The following is a 19,758-nucleotide window of genomic DNA, read 5'->3' as shown; positions in this document are numbered from 1 at the left end:
ACCGTGTTCAGACCCCCTGACTGTCGCGAGGACCCAGAAACAAGACAGGTGGTTCTGATGTGGGGGCGGGTAGGGGCTCCGGCTCCTGCGATTCCCCACCCCCCCTTAAAGGCAGAAACCAAAAGGGAGGTAAAGTGGCCCTCTGAGAGTGTCCAGCGTGTGTCCCCGAGGTGGCGGCTGGTGCAACCGAGATGTGAACGACAATAGGGAAGAAAACGGCCTTTTGAAAAGAGGTAGACACTGGCGGGTAGATTTCCACCGACAAACTCTCGGGTTCGGGTAGATTTCAGGTCCTAGTTTTCCTTCCCAGCTGGGAAGAACAAACATAAAGGACAAAAGACTTCTTTGAGCGAGAGGCCAGGGTGTTGGGGCTGCGGGCCTGCAGAAATCCACCCTGCACCCCCTTCTCTCACTGGGACCCAGCTAAGAAGGAAAGGAAGGTTCCTGGTGTTCCAGAAACCCTGGAGGGAAGAAAGCGAAGGAATTTCGCAAGGCTGAAGATAAAGAGTCTGAGAAAGACGTTTGCCCAAAATTGCTAGGAAAGGCGAGGCAGAAGCTGATCTATGAAAAGGCTAAGCCTGTGGCGAGAAAGGTCTTTAGAGCTTCATACAGAGCATTGCATATGTGATTTCACCTAAATATTCCATGTCCTGACCATAAAACTGAGAGTGTAAAATAAAGTTTCTAGGAAGAATCACAGCAACTGCCCTTTTGTCTGGCTCTAAGCTAAGAACGACTCCTGTGGTGATGGGGCAACCATAGGCAGTGCTGGGCACTGAACCTGGGTCTGCCACCTGGTTAAGCACGCACCTCAACCCCAAACGATGTATCTGACCCCTTCTACTTTACCATGTATCATTTCAATTTTCAGAATATATGTGTTCGTGTATTTAATTTTTAAGAACTCAGAAAATAATCTCTAGGAAATATTGTATATGTAAAACTGTCCTTCCTAATTTAACACAATAGTATCAAAATTAATAAAAATTTGAACCCAGGTACAGATTACTCAAAGTTCTAGAGTGCAAGCTTTGCATGAGGGCACCCCAGAAACATTCTCAGCATGGTCTCTTGAGCACTACTTAGAGGAGCACTTAACCCAGGACTGGCCTCTTGGCATCAGAGAATATAACACCAAAATGAGAAAAACATCATCAACCAAAAGAGAAAAATAGATGAACCTGAAATGATAAAGTTTGTAATACATATCTATATTTATTATGCGAATAAACACCAATGGCTTTAACCAGTGACAGGAAATATGCAGGAGACCAAGACAGTGAAGCACTTTGCTTTGATATACTTTAAATATTGTAATTCCAGATCAGAATTCAAGGATGATATTACCATTGTTATATTTTGGATGAAGGATCTCCCAGAAAGTAACCTGGTAGCACTGTAGCACTGTCTTCCAGTTGCTCGAGTGCGTACCAGTAATGTCTCTATTGTGAGACTTGTTACTGTTTTTGGCATATTGAATATGCCACAGGTAGCTTGCCAGGCTCTGCCATGCGGGCAGGATTCTCTAGGTAGCTTGCCGGGTTCTCGGAGAGGGACGGAGGAATCGAACTTGGTTCAGTCACTTGCAAGGCAAACACCCTACCCGCTGTGCTATCGCTCCAGTCCAATCCCACCAATGACCAACATCCAGAGCATTAAAACAAAGCTCCCGGAAGAGAGCAACACAGAGAGTCTCTTGCCCGAGCACCTGGCTGTCTTCCCTGGGGCCCCTTGGAGGGGGTGGGCTCCAGTTTCCCTCCCTGCCCCCAGCAGAGCCCTGGCAGCTGAAGACCTTCAGAGCCTAGCCACAGCCATGCTCAAGGTCCCTCTCCACACATTCAGATGAGCCTCACGTATGAAGGTACCTGCAGAGGAACCCAGGTGTGTGGACCCAGGACTGAGATCTCCAAGCCTGCTCAGATCGGGACTGAGCCTCTTGCACCCAGAGTTTCCATTTTCTAATAGTTAGGCGGTCACACCCAGGGACTGCCCCGGAGCTGTGTAATCCCATCAACACCAACATCCAGAGACTTAAAACCAAGCTCCCAGAAGCAACATCTTATAGCCTACTTCTCCCTCTGGGAGAACGTAGCAAACTACTGAGAGTTTCCTGCCCACATGTGAGAGCCTCTCAAACTCTCCATGGTGTATTCATATGCCAAAACCAGTAACAATGGTGGGTCTCATTCCCCTGACCCTGAAAGAGACTCCAATGCAGCATCATTGGGAAGGACGAGTAAAGAGAGGCTGCTAAAATCTCAGGGCTAGGATAAATGCAGATGTTACTGAGACCGCTTAAGAAATTCGACAATCAACAGAATGATGATGATGATGATGATGATGATGATGATATTTATTATGCACAAATTATATGTAAAGGAAAGTTTGCAGTTATCAAATAGTGATTATGTCTGAAGAGTTAAATTACTTATTTTGTCTATTTCATAACTTTCTGTAATAATGCTTTTGTGATAAGACAAAAATGTTACTTAGATATTTCAATTATAAACACTGATACAGTCATAATGTGCCATACTATTGATAAACAGAACTCTGTTACAAAAATGAATGAATTTCAAAGTATGGTGAGACAGTATGTCTTGTGTGGATCTTGATTATTTTAAATCAAGGGAAAAAATGAATCTTATCTTTTTGGGGGGTCAAAAAAATTTACCAACGACATAGTACAGTGGGCATGGCATTTGCCTTTCATGCCACTGACCTGGGTTCAATTCTTGGCACCCCATATGGTAACCTAAGCCCACCAGGAGTGATCCCTGAGCCCAGAGCCAGGAGTAAGCTCTGTACACTGTCAAGTATGGCCCCAAACAAACAAAACAGTTTTGAAAAATAAAAAAAGAGTCCTGTAGGATATCATTGGTTTGTCCTTTCTCCCTTGCCACAGAGTTTAGGCTTATTTGGTAATAATCTCTAAACTATTCTAGACTACCTTGGTATGTCCTGTTCCCCTTGCCACTAGGCTTAGGTATATCAATCACAGCATCAAGGTGCTTCCCATTCCTTTGTTTATTGCTCCCTTCCCCAACTAGTTAATCAACTCTTCCCCTAATCAGACTGTTAATTTGTAAGGTCAGACCTTGCTAGGACGTGAACTTGTATTGTATAATATTGCCTTTTCTCCTTTCCTTATGTCTTTTGAGTAGTTTACTTTAGAGCAATGTCCTTTTTGTATGGACAAAGAAAGACAATTGTTGTATGCTTTGATAACATGGGATTTAATTGGCTTCAAATATTATTCACTCCCGGGCATCTGCTTTCTCGACTTAAGCCTCAGCTGCCCTTACTTCCTAGCACCCGCAAAAGCAGGGTCCCGACAAGGGACAGGATGGATCCAGGGCAAGCGGTGAGTTATGTGCTACCCTGGCATCGAGATGGGCCTGGCCAAAGTGCCTAATGCTTAACTATATGTTAAGAGCTTGGTCATGGACATGTCATGTCATGATCCAAAAGCAACGACGAGACTAGGACCCTGCTAGGGATAGGAAAGACTAATCTGGCCTGAGCACTGTAGTCTGAGATCCAGGTGACCCCAGGAGAGCAATTCTGTAAGCTTAATGCGTCTCTTGCTATGTCCAGACAAAATGACTAATATTTTGAATGCTTATATGTTAGTTGGACAAGGAGAGGAGAAACACACCCATGGGATTCCGCTCTTGGATGGGTGTCCTGCTGAAAGAGAATCTGTCCTAGAAGAAGCATCCCCTGAGGGAAAGAACTTTATCCCTATTGATTGTGACCACGCCTATGTGTAAGCCCCATGCTTGGGGATTTAACTAGGCTGTGAGAGTGGGTTGGGGGCGAGTGCCGGGGCCAGTTCCAGTGCCAGGTCTGGAGAAGCTAGATCGAGATCCAGATCCAGAGGAGAAGGAGAATGAAGTAGGATGGGGAGGAAGAAGCAGGAGAATCAGAGGAGAATGGAGATGGGAATGGAATAAACAGCAACTGAGACCAACCAGCTTGGCTCCATTCCTTCCTTAACCTGCCTCATCATCGCCATCAACTTCCCCGGGGTGTGGGAAGCAGCTGGAGACTACTGAACTCGAACGCAGGCGGCGGGAGAGATAGAGCGCCACTGCCCAGTGCCCAGTGTGGTGCCCCCCCTCCTCTCTTTTCTTTTTTGTGTTTTTACACAGAGTCCTATAGAAGTTCAAAAAGTGATTATAGGGGGAACGGGATAGGGTGGGAAAGAGGCACAATATATGTGGAATGGTTAAATGTGTCTTATTCTAGGTAACAATATGGGAATTTATATTATCAAAAATCATTGAATTTGACACTTAGATTTATAGCTTTTTAATCTGTCAGTATAATTCAATAAAAATTAAAAAGGAATAAATAAAGCTATCATGATTAAATTATTAATTTTATATATGAGCATATATAAACTGGATGGATTGAAAAGTATGCTGTATGTTGTAGACCTAATCTCTTATATCTGGCCCTTGATATTTAAATCCACAAGATAATTATATTGTATTTAAATAGTGTTTGTCCAATTTTGGTATGGTTTGGAATCACCAGCGGGGCTTGTTAAACAACAGATTGCTGAGACTCACAGCCTACAGTTTCTGATTTAATTAATCTGAGGTAGGTCCCAAATGTTTTTATTCCTCACAAATTTCTAGATCATGCTAATTCTGCAGTCTGGGAACCACATTTTGAAAACCACCAAATTGAACTATCCTAAATTATTTTCAGAAAAATCTCAATGATAGATCAGAAATACTGCAATACTGCAGGTAAATAAAACACACTGATCAATAGGGAATCTTATGAATGATGCTTATGAAACTGTTGTATTTAGAAAACTGGATCCTCATTTGAAACAAGTCTTAAATATCATAGTAGAGATCTTTTATCTATCTAAATCTTTAGATCTCTAGTTTCAGGGCCTAGAAAGTATCTCTTAGAACCATAACTACTTTATACCCACTGTGTGGTACAGGTTCTAAGACCTAATTCTGGACTGGGAGGGAATTTCTAAGATACTTAAGAGGAGTGGAAAATCCCAGTGTCCCAAACAAGTATTAGGTTCCACTGCCCTAGGAGCAACATTGTAAATAACTGTTCTAATTACTCAAAAACTATTCAAAGCCGGAAAAAGAATATGATGATTATAGAGAAACTTAAAGCAGATGTGAACATTCAAGAATATCAAAGTAAAACCAGTTATGCTTTGTGGTAAAACTATAATCAAATGCTTACTTTCCCTGTGCTATCTGAATCTATAAAAAGTCAGAAACACCCATGACTGTGAAAAAATATTTGCTTACTGCTCATCCAATAAGGGGTTAATATCCAAGATATGTAAAAGTATGATAGCCAAAATATGGAAATGATTGAAATGCTCTGTGACAGATGAATGTATCTAGAAGTTGTGGTATATTGGGGCTGGAACGATAGCACAGCAGGTAAGGCATTTGCCTTGCACGCGGCCGATCCGAGTTCAATTCCAGCATCCCATATGGTCCCCCCGACCACTGCCAGGAGTAATTCCTGAGTGCAGAGCAGGAGTAACCCCTGTGACCCAAAAAGCAAAAAAATAGAAGTTGTGGTGTGTGTGTGTGTGTGTGTGTGTGTGTGTGTGTGTGTATATATGCATATATATATACACACACACATACGTATATATACACATAATGAAAAACTGCAATTCTAAGAAAGAGAAAAAAATCATGCAATTTGCCTTGATGTGACTGGAACTAGAGGATATCATGCTAAGTCAGAAGGAAAGGGATAGATACAGAATGACCTTTCTCATATATGTAACTTAAAGAGGCACAGCAAGGTAGCAATCAAAAATCAAAGGCAACACAAAGAGATAACTGATCCAAGAAACTGAGTTTTGTGGGGGAAGAAGGGGCTGAGAGGGAGGGGGAGGAAAGTGGGCACATTGGTGAGTGTGGTGTTGAAATTATGTACATGGGAAACCATCATCAACAATATTGTAAGTCCCTTAACAAAGATAAATAAATTTTTCATTGAAAAATATATAAAGCACTTGTAAAACTTAACAAAATAAGCATCAAAAAATATTGAAACAAAATGAGCAGTTTCTCAAGAAAGGTCATTAAGTATGTGAAGAATGCTCTGAATAATTCTATTATCAGGTACATGCAAATTAAAACATTGAAGTATTGCCCACGCCAATGAGACTGACAACATCAAAAAGAATATAAACAACCAGAACTGGCATGGAGTTAGGGGAAAGTGTACCCTCATCCATTCCCTGCTGGTTAGAATGTCATCTGGTTCTCTTTGGAGAACTTTTCAAAAAACAAACAAAAAAACAAAAACCTTACAATTGAGCTTCCATGTAGCCCATAAATTCCACTTCTGGGACCCAAGATCCCAAAACCTTTATTCCAAAAAGATATTTTTGCACCTATGGTCATTGAAGCACTACTTACAATATCCCAAGGGCTAGATAAAGAAACTAAGGTATATGCTATACACAATAGCATGCTATCTGATTTAAGAAAACATGAAAACATGTAATTTACTGCTTCATGGATGCATCAGGAGAGTATCCGCCTATATGAAGCTTGTCAGAGGATAGAGACAGATACAAAATGATCTTTCCCATAAGTGAGATAAAAAGAAACATAGTAAAGGAAAGAAACAAGTGAGGGAGTAACAAATGGCCAAAGGCAACAGTATTTGAGAACTGGTCTGCAGGACTGAGATTAACCTCAGCAAAGGGAAGGGGTTGGGAGGATCATGGAGGCACGGAGACTATGGTAGATGGAAACAGACACTGCTGGAGGGCATATGTGTTGTTGGATTGTTGCATGCACGAAACTCTGTCATTAACTATAGTCTAAATCATGCAGTTATTAAGTAGTCAGAAACAATTATGATTTCCATTAGTTAATGAGGGCTGGAGGGATAGCACAGCGGTAGGGTGTTCACCTTTCACACAGCCGACCCATGTTCGATTCCTCCGCTCCTCTCGGAGAGCTCAGCAAGCTACCGAGAGTATCTCACCCCCATGGCAGAGCCTGGCAAGCTACCCGTGGTGTATTTGATATGCCAAAAACAGTAACAATAAGTCTCACAATGTGAGACGTTACTGGTGCCCCAATCGATGGAACAAATCAATGAGCAACGGGATTAGTTAATGAATGACACAATGCTTTGAAGCACTTTCAAAACCAGGCTTCCAATTCAAATGTGGGTGGTAGTATTCTGCTTTTCAACAGAATCCATCTTTGGGGCACAACCAGTTGTGCTCAGGGCAGGGCTTACCGCTGTTCATTCCTGGAGGACTCAGGGACCGTAAGTGATGCTGGAGATCAAACCCAAGTTAATCATAGACAAGAAAGTGCCCTAGCCACTATCTTGTCTCTCTAGCCCTCCAAAAAACTTATCTTAAAATAATAAATATGAGTCACCTAAGTTATCAAATACATGGGCTCTTTAAGTAAATTTTCAATGATGTTAAGTCAATCATATTGTGAGCAAGAATTCATGCAACTTCAGGGTTTTTTTCCTCCATCTTTGTGAACTTTTCCCCCTTCGTGAAGGGAAGAGAATGTGAATGCTCCTGTTAGAATAACTGACTGTAAAACTAAATAGTACTGATAAATTTAATACATAGCTTCATAGGTTATAGAGATTAATATGCTTGAAAGAGATGAGAGCAGCACTTGAGATGGGTCTTAGAAAAGTGGAAACAAAGAGACTCAAAAAATAGAAAAGATATTATTATTAAAAGTATTAGAAGATGGGTTAAATATAGGAGTAGCCTGTAGGTAAAGGTGATGCTGAAAAAATGTAGACTATCTAAGTGGTCAATTTCATCCCTTCATATATCAAGTTGTCTGTAATGGCTCATTCAAAGAAAAGGCTGAAAGGGTCAATTGTAAGCCAGAATAACTAGAACGTGGTTGATACTTGAAAAAGGCAAGATCATTTGAATTTTATGTTACAGACTTGAGCAGAGCATGTTGGAACTAAATTAAACCTAACTAAACTAAACCATTTAGGAAGTTTAGCCCAGACTACCAGATGGATTAGAAATTCATGGAGCGATTTCTAGGTGGTTACAGTAAGACCTGCTTTAAAAGACACTACAATGCTTCAAATGCAAGGTAATAATGATCTGGTGCAGAAATGGAAAGAAGTTGGTTAATGTGAGAATCATTTCAAAGTGAACAGTAGAATTTGATGACATGCAAAGAAGACAGAGGGGGGTAAATTATAAATGATAATAAGACTTTTGACCTGGAAAACTAATAGAAAACAAACAAACAAACAAACTGGGAATTGAAGAGTCCATTTGCAAAACCAAAGGGAAAAAAAGAATAAAAAGAAACCACCTGAAAAATTCTTTTATTTCGGTCATGATAAATTGGGTTACTGGGAAAATTAATTGGAGCTATTCTACAACCAAAGTTGGTATAGAAATTCAGGAATGAGAGGGGTGGCTAACATAATCAAAAGTTATGAAAAAATGTGCCAGACTCAGAAATGAATCTCAGAAGAGAGCAGCATGCTGCAAGATGTCTTCCCACCTGTGACAGGCTAATTTTATTCAGGCACCTCAGAGAGGGGGCAGGTGTGTCCCTCTACCTGCCCCCCAAAAAAACCAGCAGCTGCAAATTCCCAGAACCCAGTTGCTCCCACATACACAACTGACCTTAACAGGCTTGCCCTGAGCCCCCACACATAAGCTCGAACCCACTGGAAAACCCAGGTATGGGGACTTGTGACTGAAATCTCCAGGCTCATTCAGAGTTGAGAATGGGCCCCTTCTCCCATCTCCCTGTGCCTCACTGCCTCTGGGCACCATTTAAGCACATTAGCAGACATGATCCAGAAACTCACATATGAATTTCAGAAGAGAGCAACACGCTGTAGAGATGCCCCCGGATCTCAAAATTACCATCAAGTTGAAAACTGTTTTTTTTTTTTGTTTTTTACTCCTGGAGGTGCTCGGGGGAACACCTCGATGCTGAGAATCGAACCCCAGGTTGGCCGCATGCAAGGCAAATGCCCTACCTGCTGTACTATGGCTCAAGCCCCCAGTTGAAAAACTTACCTCCAGTTCTAGCACCCTATGTAGTGTACGGCATGAGACATCACATACATAATGCCACTGATAGAGTAGCACACCACATTTGATAGGTGTAAGGTAGAAGAAAGCCAATCTTGATAAAAAAATATATATCTATACATGCACATATATATGCACACACATATTAGTACTCAAGGCTCAAAACTCTAACAATTTGTCAGTGTTCTTTAATACAGGAGCTTAATTATTCCAAGATGAGATACAACAATTTTCACACACTTTCCTCCAAGGAAACCTTTTTAGGACCATTTTCAGTCAATTATTCATTACAAGCAATACAAAATAAACTATTTAGCATCTGCCTTTGGGGCAGGCTTGGATGGTGGTGGAAAAATTCAAAATAATGGTGACGGGAAGGTGTAATGGTGGTGGGATTAATGTTGAAACATTGAATGTAATTTATTACTTTGAACAACTTTAATAAAATAATTTTTTAATGAGCCAGAAAAATGAGTGTGAGCATATCATTTTCTGTAACTGAAAAACTTGTAAACTAAAGAGCTTTCAAATTTAACTTCTCAGAATCCTTGCCTGTCTAACTAAATGTTAGATTCTTTTTAATACTTTTTCTGAATATCTCTGGCATGTTTAGAATTGTTCTTTACATTCTCTATGCTTTCTTTGTTTTTAGAACCTGTACCCCTAACCAAGTCATACGATCTTACATACTTAACATTCTAATAATCCTGTCTACTTTTTCCAAAATTTTCATAGTAAAGATTCTTAATTGTCTACCTCCTATAGAATGAAGTTCAAACCCTTAATCAGGTATTTCATTATCTCTGAAAAATTCTTCATGCTTATCCTTATAGCTCTTCTCCTATTTCTCACCTAAGCAAAGGGTGACAGGATAAATTTGTATATGAATGTTTTGTTCCCTGCATACCACTTTTTTGGAAACTGATGGAGTCTGATATCATTCTCATGACTCAAAAATTTTTGCAGAACATTGAACAGAGGCTGTCTGAAGTCAAATGCACTTGTGGTTTTTGTTGTTATGTTTTTTAATAAAATTCAAAACCAATTGAGATTAAGCCATTAAGCAAATGCCCCAGTGGGGAAAGAAGAAAGAGAAATGTGTTTTAGGTCAACACAAGAGGAGTGGGTGAAATTTTGCCCAGATTGTACAGAGGCCAGGGTTGGGGTGATGTGAAAAAGTAAAAAGAATCCATATTCATTTCATATCCTGGGGTATCAGCAGGACCAGGGAGGGGACAACCAGTGGGTAATTTGAAGAAACTGGACTCTTGGTCAAGGAATTCTAACTTCATGAAAGATGCTCACATAGGAAGCAATTGCTTTGCTTTTTGGCACAGGGTGCTTCAGTGGGGGACCAAGGATCAGAGTAGTCAAATTAATGCTTTGGCACCTGATAAAATTCAGGCAGGAAATTTCAGTCTCACATATCTGAAAGAATGAGGAGGAAGTACCAAATGAATGAAACTCAATTTCCCACAAACATGGCTAGTACAAGAACACAGGGTAACATCAAACAGCCTTAAAAGAACGTTTAAAAAAGTGCTATTTTCTGCATAATTGTTGACAAACTCAAGAATCATATCCCTACAAACCTTTTTGTAAGTTTTCAATTAAGATCAATTCTATTTTTTCTCTTTTTAAATGTCATATCCATTTTTATATATACTTATCCCAGAATTCTCCTCTTAACTTTCACATTTCCAAATACCTAAAAATGTATTCAACTTTTATTTTTATTTTTTGCATTTTTGGGGTCATACCCAGTGATGCACAGGGGTTACTCCTGGCTCTGCACTCAGGAATAACCCTTGGCGATGCTCAGGGGACCATATGGGATGCTGGGATTCGAACCCGGGTTGGCCACGTGCAAGGCAAATGCCCTACCCGCTGTGCTATCGCTCCAGCCCTATAAAAAAGTATTCAACTTTTAAATAGTAAAATGTCTACTTGTATTTATGTGAGATGTGTCAGAGATACCTCAAGATTATCACTTTTTAAAAAGCAGCCATAGTGCTACTTGGAGGTCACCAGGTATAGTCCCACTGTGCTAGAGGTTTTGGGAGGGCGCTATCGTGCCAGGGATCTAATTCAACTTCTATCACATGTGCTCTATCACCTATCTCCCCAGTCCAAGACTGGACTTTTTATTCTATCTTCCCTCCATAATGTTTCTCCTCTTAATTCTCTTATTAGGAATTAGCTAATGATGGGTCATGGGCCAAATCCAACCTTCATCTGGTTTTTTGGGTTTTTTTTTTTTTGGTTTTGCTTTTAAAATAAAATTAACATAGAACATAGCTTTTAGTTATATGATTCAGTATTTGTATACTTTGCAAAGTAATCATCATGTAGGTCTAGTTAATATCCTCTAACTTGGAATGTTATCTGGTTCAACCACTATGGAAAGCAATATGGAAATTTCTTGGAAAAGTGAAAACTCCCATACAACTCAGAACTACTGTTCATGGCACCTACCCTCAAATCACAAACACAAAAACAGTTCATTCAAAAGGATATATGCACACCTATGTTCACTGCAGTATGGAAACATTCCAACTATGTACCTACAGATTAATAGATCAAGAAGTTGTAGCATATTTACACAACAGAATACTATGCACTGGTACTAAAGGATAAAACGGGCTGATGTAACATGCATGGAACTAGGGAGCATAATGCTGAATGAAGTTTGTCAGACAGAAAGGGACAAACAGGATGGTCTCTCTCATGTGTGGGATATAAACATAGTAAGTGAGCAACAAAAAAACATAGGTTATAGAATTGGAAAGTTGGTCCACAGTACTGAGTTTACGGAGGTCAGGGTGGTGTTGAGGGGGTGTTAATGGAGAGACCACTGGACACTGGAGGAGGGAAGCAGAGGAACCACTGAGAGGGATCACAAGGACATTAACGAGGGGGTAGATGGGAGGGATCATTGGACATTGGTGGTGGGTATAATATTGAAATGCTGGGTCCATGAAACTATTGTTAATAGTATTAAAAATCACAATATTTCTATTTAAATAGTCCACAACTCTACATACAAAAATTGTATTTGTGATGAGCCATTTAAGATCTATTCTTTTAGCAACCTACAAATATACAATATAGTATTAAGGATGGTGGACTGGAGCTATAGCACAGCGGGTAGGGCATTTGCCTTGCATGCAGCCGACCCAGGTTTGATTCCTCCCTCCCTCTCAGAAAGTCCTCAAGCTACCGAGAGTATCCTGCCTGTATGGCACAGCATGGCAAGCTTCCCATGGTGAATTCAATAAGCCAAAATCAGTAACAACAAGTCTCACTTGGAGACATTACTGGTGCCCGCTCAAGCAAATCGATGAACAACGGGATGACAGTGCAGTGCCCATAACATTAATTGTATCCCCATGACTTACTTATTTATTTATTTATTTATTTATTTATTTATTTATTTATTCATTGGATTTTGGATCACACCCAGAAATACTCAGGTCTCATTCCTGGCTCTGTGCTTAGGAATCATTCCTGGCAGGGATCAGAGACCATATGGGGTGCCATCAATTAAATCTGGGATAGCTGTGCATAAGACAAGTGCCCTACGTGCTATACTACTTGTTGAGCCCCAGCCTATGAGTTGTTTCTTTGCTAGGAGTTTGCACTTTTTAATCACTTTCTCCTATTTTACACATACACATTCACTACAGTGTACCTCTCTGGAGATGAATAATTTGTTCTCTGTTCAGTTTGTTTGTTTATTTTCTCACATATAAGAGATCTTACAGTATTTGTCTTTCTCCAGTTGACAGATTTCACTTAGCATGCCACCAAGGTATATCCATATAGTTCCAAAGGCAAGATTTCCTTTTTTTTATAGTTGAATATTTTTATATTGTATGCATGTATACATACTACATTTTCTTCATGAATTCTTTGATGGGCATTGATGGTCCCCATGTGTTTTGTACATAATGTTTTATTGGAACATAATAATACTTATTCATTTATATATTGTGGCATGGCTGTTTATGTGTTACAAAAGCAAGAACCATAGATACTCTCTGATCTTTGAAAAATAAAATTTGCCAGTTCCTGCTTTTTTTGGTTTCTTTAATGTATGTATCAGAATTTGCAGTTTTTAATTATTTGGCTATTTATTTTTCTCCCTTAATAGAATGTGAACTCCCTGTGGGGAAGAGATCTGCCGTTCACTTTGGTGGGATGACACCCAGCAATGCTCATGGGTAACTTCTGCTCTGTACTCAGGAATCACTCCCGGTGAGATCAGGGGATTATATGAGATCTCAGGGGTCAACCTCAGGCTGGCTGCATGTAAGGCAAGCACCCTACCCACTATCCTATCTTTCCGACCCTGAGATCTGCATTTCTTATTCTTACTCATTTCTATTATCTAACAGTACCAGTCTGAGGGCCATGGTTAGCACCTAATAAACAGTCCCAGTCTGTAATATCTAAATGAATGAGTGAATGAATAAATGAACTATTTATTTATAGCTTAAGGTTTTATTTTATTCTTTTGCATTAGCACAAAACTTATGTTCTTGGTTACGCTATAATAGCCTCATATATAAGAAATAGAGTTCCATAATAATTCATCTAATCAGCTTTTTCCCCCCTCTACTACTTCCTTTTGAGGATGGGGTTCCCACACCTAATGGTGCACAGGGATTGCTCCTGGCTCTGCATTGAGGGCTCATCCTGACAGAGTGTGGGGGACCATACGGGTGTCAGGGATCAAACCCAGGTTGACTGCTGCAAGGCAAAGCATGATGTACTATCTCTCAGCCCCTATCCCACCTTTCAATTACAAAGACTATCTTCGTAAAAGAGCTTAAATATAGCACAATAAGGAGGATATTTAGGGACTTGTTCTTTGATAAAAAATTGGGGCCACACTCAACAATATTTAGTGCCTACATAATTGCTCAGGGACTCTGCAATTCTGTGGATGCCTCTAGCATGCAAAAGGATGTGCTCATCCCATTGTTAAGATTCTAGGTATTTATTTCTCTAACCTATTCATAAAGTTCTTTTGGGGGAGTGTCACACCCAGCAATGCTCAGGAGTTACTCCTGGCTCTGCATTCAGGAATTCTCCTCGGGGAACCATATGGGATACCGGGGATCGAACCCAGGTTGGCCACATGCAAGGCAAACACCCTACTCACTATACTATCGCTCCAGTCCCCTATTCATAAAATTATCAACCTGACATCTAAGGGCCTCCTGACCCTAGCTTAACTCTATTTTTAAATCTAAATTCACTGTTCTCCCTTTTATCTCTGTATATATTCTATGTGAATGACTGCTTTCTTTCCCAAAACGTCCCCCGCTCTGCATCTCACCTACCAGTTAGAATATTCTATCCTATCACTACCACCTCCATCTGTCAAAATCAATCCAAACTTCAAGGATTTTCTTTAAAACAACTTTCCTAATTCCCTCCTAACTTCAAGTTTTCTTTTTTTTTTCTTTTTGGGTCACACCCAGCAATACTCAGGAGTTACTCCTGGCTCTGCACTCATGAATTACTCCTAGAGATGTTCGGGGAACCATATGGGATGCTGGGGATCGAACCTGGGTCGGCCGCATGCAAGACAAATGCCCTACCCACTGTGCCATTGCTCCTGCCCTAACTTCAAGTTGTCTTTGAATTTTTTGCAGTTGTAGTAATTTTTTTTAAAAATTTTTTGAAATTTTTATTTTTTTTCCTTTTATTTATTTATTTATTTTTTTTTAAATTTATTTATTTTTAATTAGAGAATCACCGTGAGGGTACAGTTACAGATTTATACACTTTTGTGCTTATACTTCCCTCATACAAAGTTTGGGAACCCATCCCTTCACCAGTGCCCATTCTCCACCACCCGTAAACCCAGTGTCCCTCCCACCCTCCCCAATCCCATCTCCCCCCCACCCCACCCTGCCACTGTGGCAAGGCATTCCCTTCTGTTTTCTCTCTCTAATTAGCTGTTGTGGTTTGCAATAAAGGTGTTGAGTGGCCGCTGTGCTCAGTCTCTAGCCCTCATTCAGCCCGCAACTCCCTTCCCCCACATGGCCTTCGACTACAATGTAGTTGGTGATCGCTTCTCTGAGTTGACCTTTCCCCGGAACGTGAGGCCAGCCTCGAAGCCATGGAGTCAACCTCCTGGTACTTATTTCTACAGTTCTTGGGTGTTAGTCTCCCACTCTGTTATTCTATATACCATAGATGAGTGCAATCTTTCTATGTCTGTCTCTCTCTTTCTGACTCATTTCACTCAGCATGAAACTTTTCATGCCCATCCACTTGACTACAAAATTCTTGACCTCCTTTTTTCTAACAGCTGCATAGTATTCCATTGTATAGATGTACCAAAGTTTCCTCAACCAGTCATCCGTTCTGGGGCATTCGGGTTTTTTCCAGATTCTGGCTATTGTAAACAGTGCTGCGATGAACATACATGTGCAGATGTTGTTTCGATTGTACTTTTTTGCCTCTCTGGGATATATTCCCAGCAGTGGTATTGCTGGGTCAAATGGGAATTCAATATCTAATTTTTTGAGAGTCGTCCAAATTGTTTTCCAGAAGGGCTGAACCAGTCGGCATTCCCACCAGCAGTGAAGAAGGGTCCCTTTCTCCCCACATCCTCTCCAACAGCGGTTGCTTTTGTTCTTTTGGATGTGTGCTAGTCTCTGTGGTGTGAGGTCGTATCTCAAAGTTGTTTTGATCTGCATCTCTCTGATGATTAGTGATGCAGAGCACTTTTTCATGTGCCTTTTGGCCATTCGTATTTCTTCCTTGGTAAAGTTTCTGTTCATTTCTTCGCCCCATTTTTTGATGGGGTTGGATGTTTTCTTCTTGTAGAGTTCAACCAGTGCTTTATATACCATTGATATCAACCCCTTATCTGATGGGTATTGTGTAAATATCCTTTCCCATTCTGTGGATAGTCTTTGTATTCTGGTCACTGTATCTCTTGCGGTGCAGAAGCTTTTTAGTTTAATGTAGTCCCATTTGTTGATCTCTGTTTTTACTAGATTGCTTAGTTCCGTGTCACCTTTGAAGATACCTTTATCTTCAATATCGTGGAGGGTTTCGCCGACCTTGTCTTCAATGTACCTTATGGTTTGTGGTCTAATGTTGAGGTCTTTAATCCATTTTGATCTGACTTTTGTGCATGGTGTCAGGTCAAGGTCTAAACCCATTTTTTTGCATGTGGTTGTCCAGTTGTGCCAGCACCATTTGTTAAAGAGGCTTTCCTTGCTCCACTTCACATCTCTTGCTCCCTTATCAAAGATTAGATGGTCATAGTTGTAGTAATTTTTGTGTCACTCCTTCATATTGTCTTCTCCGCATTAGCTAGTAAACTACTTAACTACTAGTTATACTACTAGTTATATTGCTACTAGTTATCAGGACCCGAGAGACAGGTATGAGAGGTAAGATAGATAAGATATGATAGGGGACTGAAAAAAGAAAAAGAAAAAAAAAAGATAAGATATGATAGATAGGTAAGGTGTGTGCTCTGCATGCAGCTGACCCAGATTTGCTCGCTGGCACCGCATATGGTCCTCAGAGCACTGCCAGAAGTGATCCCTGAGCATAGAGCCAGCAGTTACTTCTGAGCACAGCCAGTTATGGACCAAAAGCAAAGCAAAAAGAAGTGATGAATTTTCTTCTGGGATACTTAGAACTGCATGTTCCTAGATCTAAGTAATAATAATTGAATGAATCAAACAATGTTTTTCCTTCTGATATTTTATCAAAATCTTATTAATTTTTCACAGACCAGAAGAATTTTTAAATTTCCACCCACCTCTGCAGCTCTCTCTGTATTTTGTTTTCATTAGTTACTCTTACTTTCCAATTCAGTTATAATGTTTAGAAGTTAGAGACTAAACTGCATACATTTTTGTGTCCCCCTTTTATCACTAACATACCTTGTGCATTGAAAGTGTTTAATAACTATTTTTATAAATTGGTAAAGAGCCTTTTATTTTTCCACCTTTTTTCAGTTCTAAATGGTCGAAACTATTATTGCTTTACACAACAAGATCTATTTATTTCTGAGAAATATTACCAACAATATTTTCTGTGCAGGAGACAGTGATGTCAAATTAGCATTTACAAATGAATCTCTGGTTTCATCTGCTAAAGAAGAGGACACTGAAAATCTTCTTTTAAATATAATTCCCGTATAGAAAATGAATTGGAGCTACCTAAACTATTAATCCCTGCAAGATTTTCAGTCTCTGCCTTGAATATTCAGAGCACATTCTTGCCTTGACCTCTTCCTGAGATCTCTCCATGGTAACATTGGAATGTTTGCTATTTTAGGAAATATGCCTCACTGCATACAGTGCTACTTCCATTGGATTCCAAACCAGGAGCAAAGGGAATGATTTCTACTGCTTTGTTTGCTTGGGAGTGTTTCTGATTATTTAACAAAGGCCATTTCTGTTTCAGTTTTTAGACCAACCCTGGTAAAATTACATTAATAAATATTTCTTATATTATACTGTGAAAATAGGGGGCTGGAGCAATGGTACAGCAGGAAGGGTGTTTGCCTTGCATGCGACTGACCTGGGTTCAATCCCTGGCATCCCATATGGTTCCCTGAGCACCACCAGGAGTAATTCCTGAGTACAGAGCCAGGAGTAACCCCTGGGTATCACCAGGTATGACCCAAAAAGCCAAATAGATATATAAATAGTGTACTGTGAAAATGGAGAGAAAATAAAGAAAAGAAACAAAATAATATATCTAGACCTTCCTTTCTAAGAAGATAATTTTCCTCTGCTTTATTACCCCCAGAACTATTTTACTTAAAAGGTACATTGAGGGCTAGAGAGAGATCTTCAGTTCTCAAAGATCTCACTTCAACTGCACCCTACATGCAAAGCATGAATCAGAAAGCCCTGACTTATGATGTCAGGTTAGGACCAGAGATAGAGTTCAGTGGGTTGGAGTGCATGCTTTGTTCATGGTCCCCTGAGCTCCACCAAGAGCACCAAGTAAAGAGTAGCCCCTGAGAACATCAGGTGTGGCGCCAAAGTCAGAATACTCCTACTACTATCACTGCTGTTGCCACTACTCTCAAATAAAAGATTCTTGGCTATAAAGTGTTCACTTTTCTGTGGAAAGGAATAATATCAGCAAATGAAATCATTACTAGAATTTCCTTGCAACTCTATGGGTGTCTTCTCTGAGGAAGAGAACAAATGCTTTGTGACCTTCACTTCCTTAGATTCTCTGACTTCATTTATTTTATTATTTATTTGTATATTATTTATATAAATAAATTTTGACCAATTTATTTCCTAGTGAAAATAAATTGCTACAGTGTGACGATGACATCAAAATTTCCCTTAGCACTCTGGTGACACCTGTAGTCAATCAAATTGGACACAGAGAGTTGGAAGCAAACATGGAAAGATGTCCATCAATGGCAAGTCATATTCGTGGCACTTTTTTGTTCTATGAAGTTAGTTATATCATAGGAAGTTAAGTAAAGCAGAGGTGCATCCAGCTGAAATGGAAGCTGTCCAATATTTTGGTAGAACTGAAAAGGGATAATATAAAGAAATAATAAAAACTAAAATTTCAAAACTACCTGTTTTGAAGGTAGAAGCATAAAGAATGAGGTATAAGTTCCTCCACTCAGAGTTTAGACCCTGATCACATGAGAAATACTCTATGGGAAACTGGGTAAGACGTGTATCTTAGATAAATAAATCTAAATTTGTGATCTCTCCTTCTAATGCCCAGTTGTGGTATTCTCACTCTCAAGAAATTGGGGAATATGGTGCTCACTTTAGCAGCACATACACTAAAAAAAAAAAAAAAAAAAAAAGGGAAAAATAAAAAGAAAGAAAGAAGAAAGAAAAAAAAAGAAATTGTAGGATATGGCAGAAGTGAATCAATCTTCACAACTCAAGCATTTCCTGACATCTAGAAGAGGTTTCAGCACTATCCCTCGTTTAGTTTGTTTTTGTTTAATTTTCTATTGCCTGCAATATAAAGTCTTTAGCTTAAAGACACAACTTTCAGTTATGTGTCTTATTAGTCTCCAAAACTCACCCTAACTTTGTCACACCAATTATTTTCAATTTTTTAACTCTGTACCACTGTATCTATTGTTGCTCCTAACTAGAATATTCTGTTATCTGCCTGGTGCAGTCAACCTAAGGTCAGAGGTGAAGAACATCTAGGTAACTTGCCTCAGAAACTGGTTTTATCATGTTAGGTAATCATAAATCTGATGCTTCAGAGATAAAAAGGCAAAGAGATGAAGAAATAAAAGGGTACTTTACAACATCATCACATATATTTTAATACTGATAATGCAAAAGGTACTGTATTTGGTATATATATATATACATATATATATACATATATATATATATATATTGCTTTTTGGGTCACACCCAGCGATGCTCAGGGATTAAGTCCTAGCTCTGCACTCAGGAATTATTCCTGGCGATACTCAGAGGACCATATGGGATGCTAGGGATCAATCCCAGGCCGCATGCAAGGTAAACGCTCTACCCACTGTACTACCGCTCCAGACCTGTATTTGGTATTTTCTATCTTCATTTGTCATCCTGTATTTTAGTTGTCTGTTTTACATGTCTGCTATTATGTGGTAGTAAAGCCATTCAAGGCTATGATTACTCGCACCAGTGATTCTTTCTAAG

The 19,758-nt window shown here is 39.7% G+C and overlaps 1 protein-coding gene across 11 annotated transcripts in view; it reads right to left on the bottom strand.

The window, feature by feature from the left end:
- The window catches only part of PDE4DIPP2 (myomegalin), a 241,916-nt gene that overhangs the window by 87,218 nt on the left and 134,940 nt on the right, over positions 1–19,758 (bottom strand). The gene's annotated exons all lie outside the window — the stretch shown is intronic.

This window comes from Sorex araneus, chromosome 3, assembly GCF_027595985.1.
Source record: "Sorex araneus isolate mSorAra2 chromosome 3, mSorAra2.pri, whole genome shotgun sequence".
NCBI classification, from domain to species: Eukaryota; Metazoa; Chordata; class Mammalia; order Eulipotyphla; family Soricidae; genus Sorex; species Sorex araneus.
Note: the sequence above shows the minus strand (reverse complement) of the source record. Positions and strands in the feature narration are given on the sequence as shown.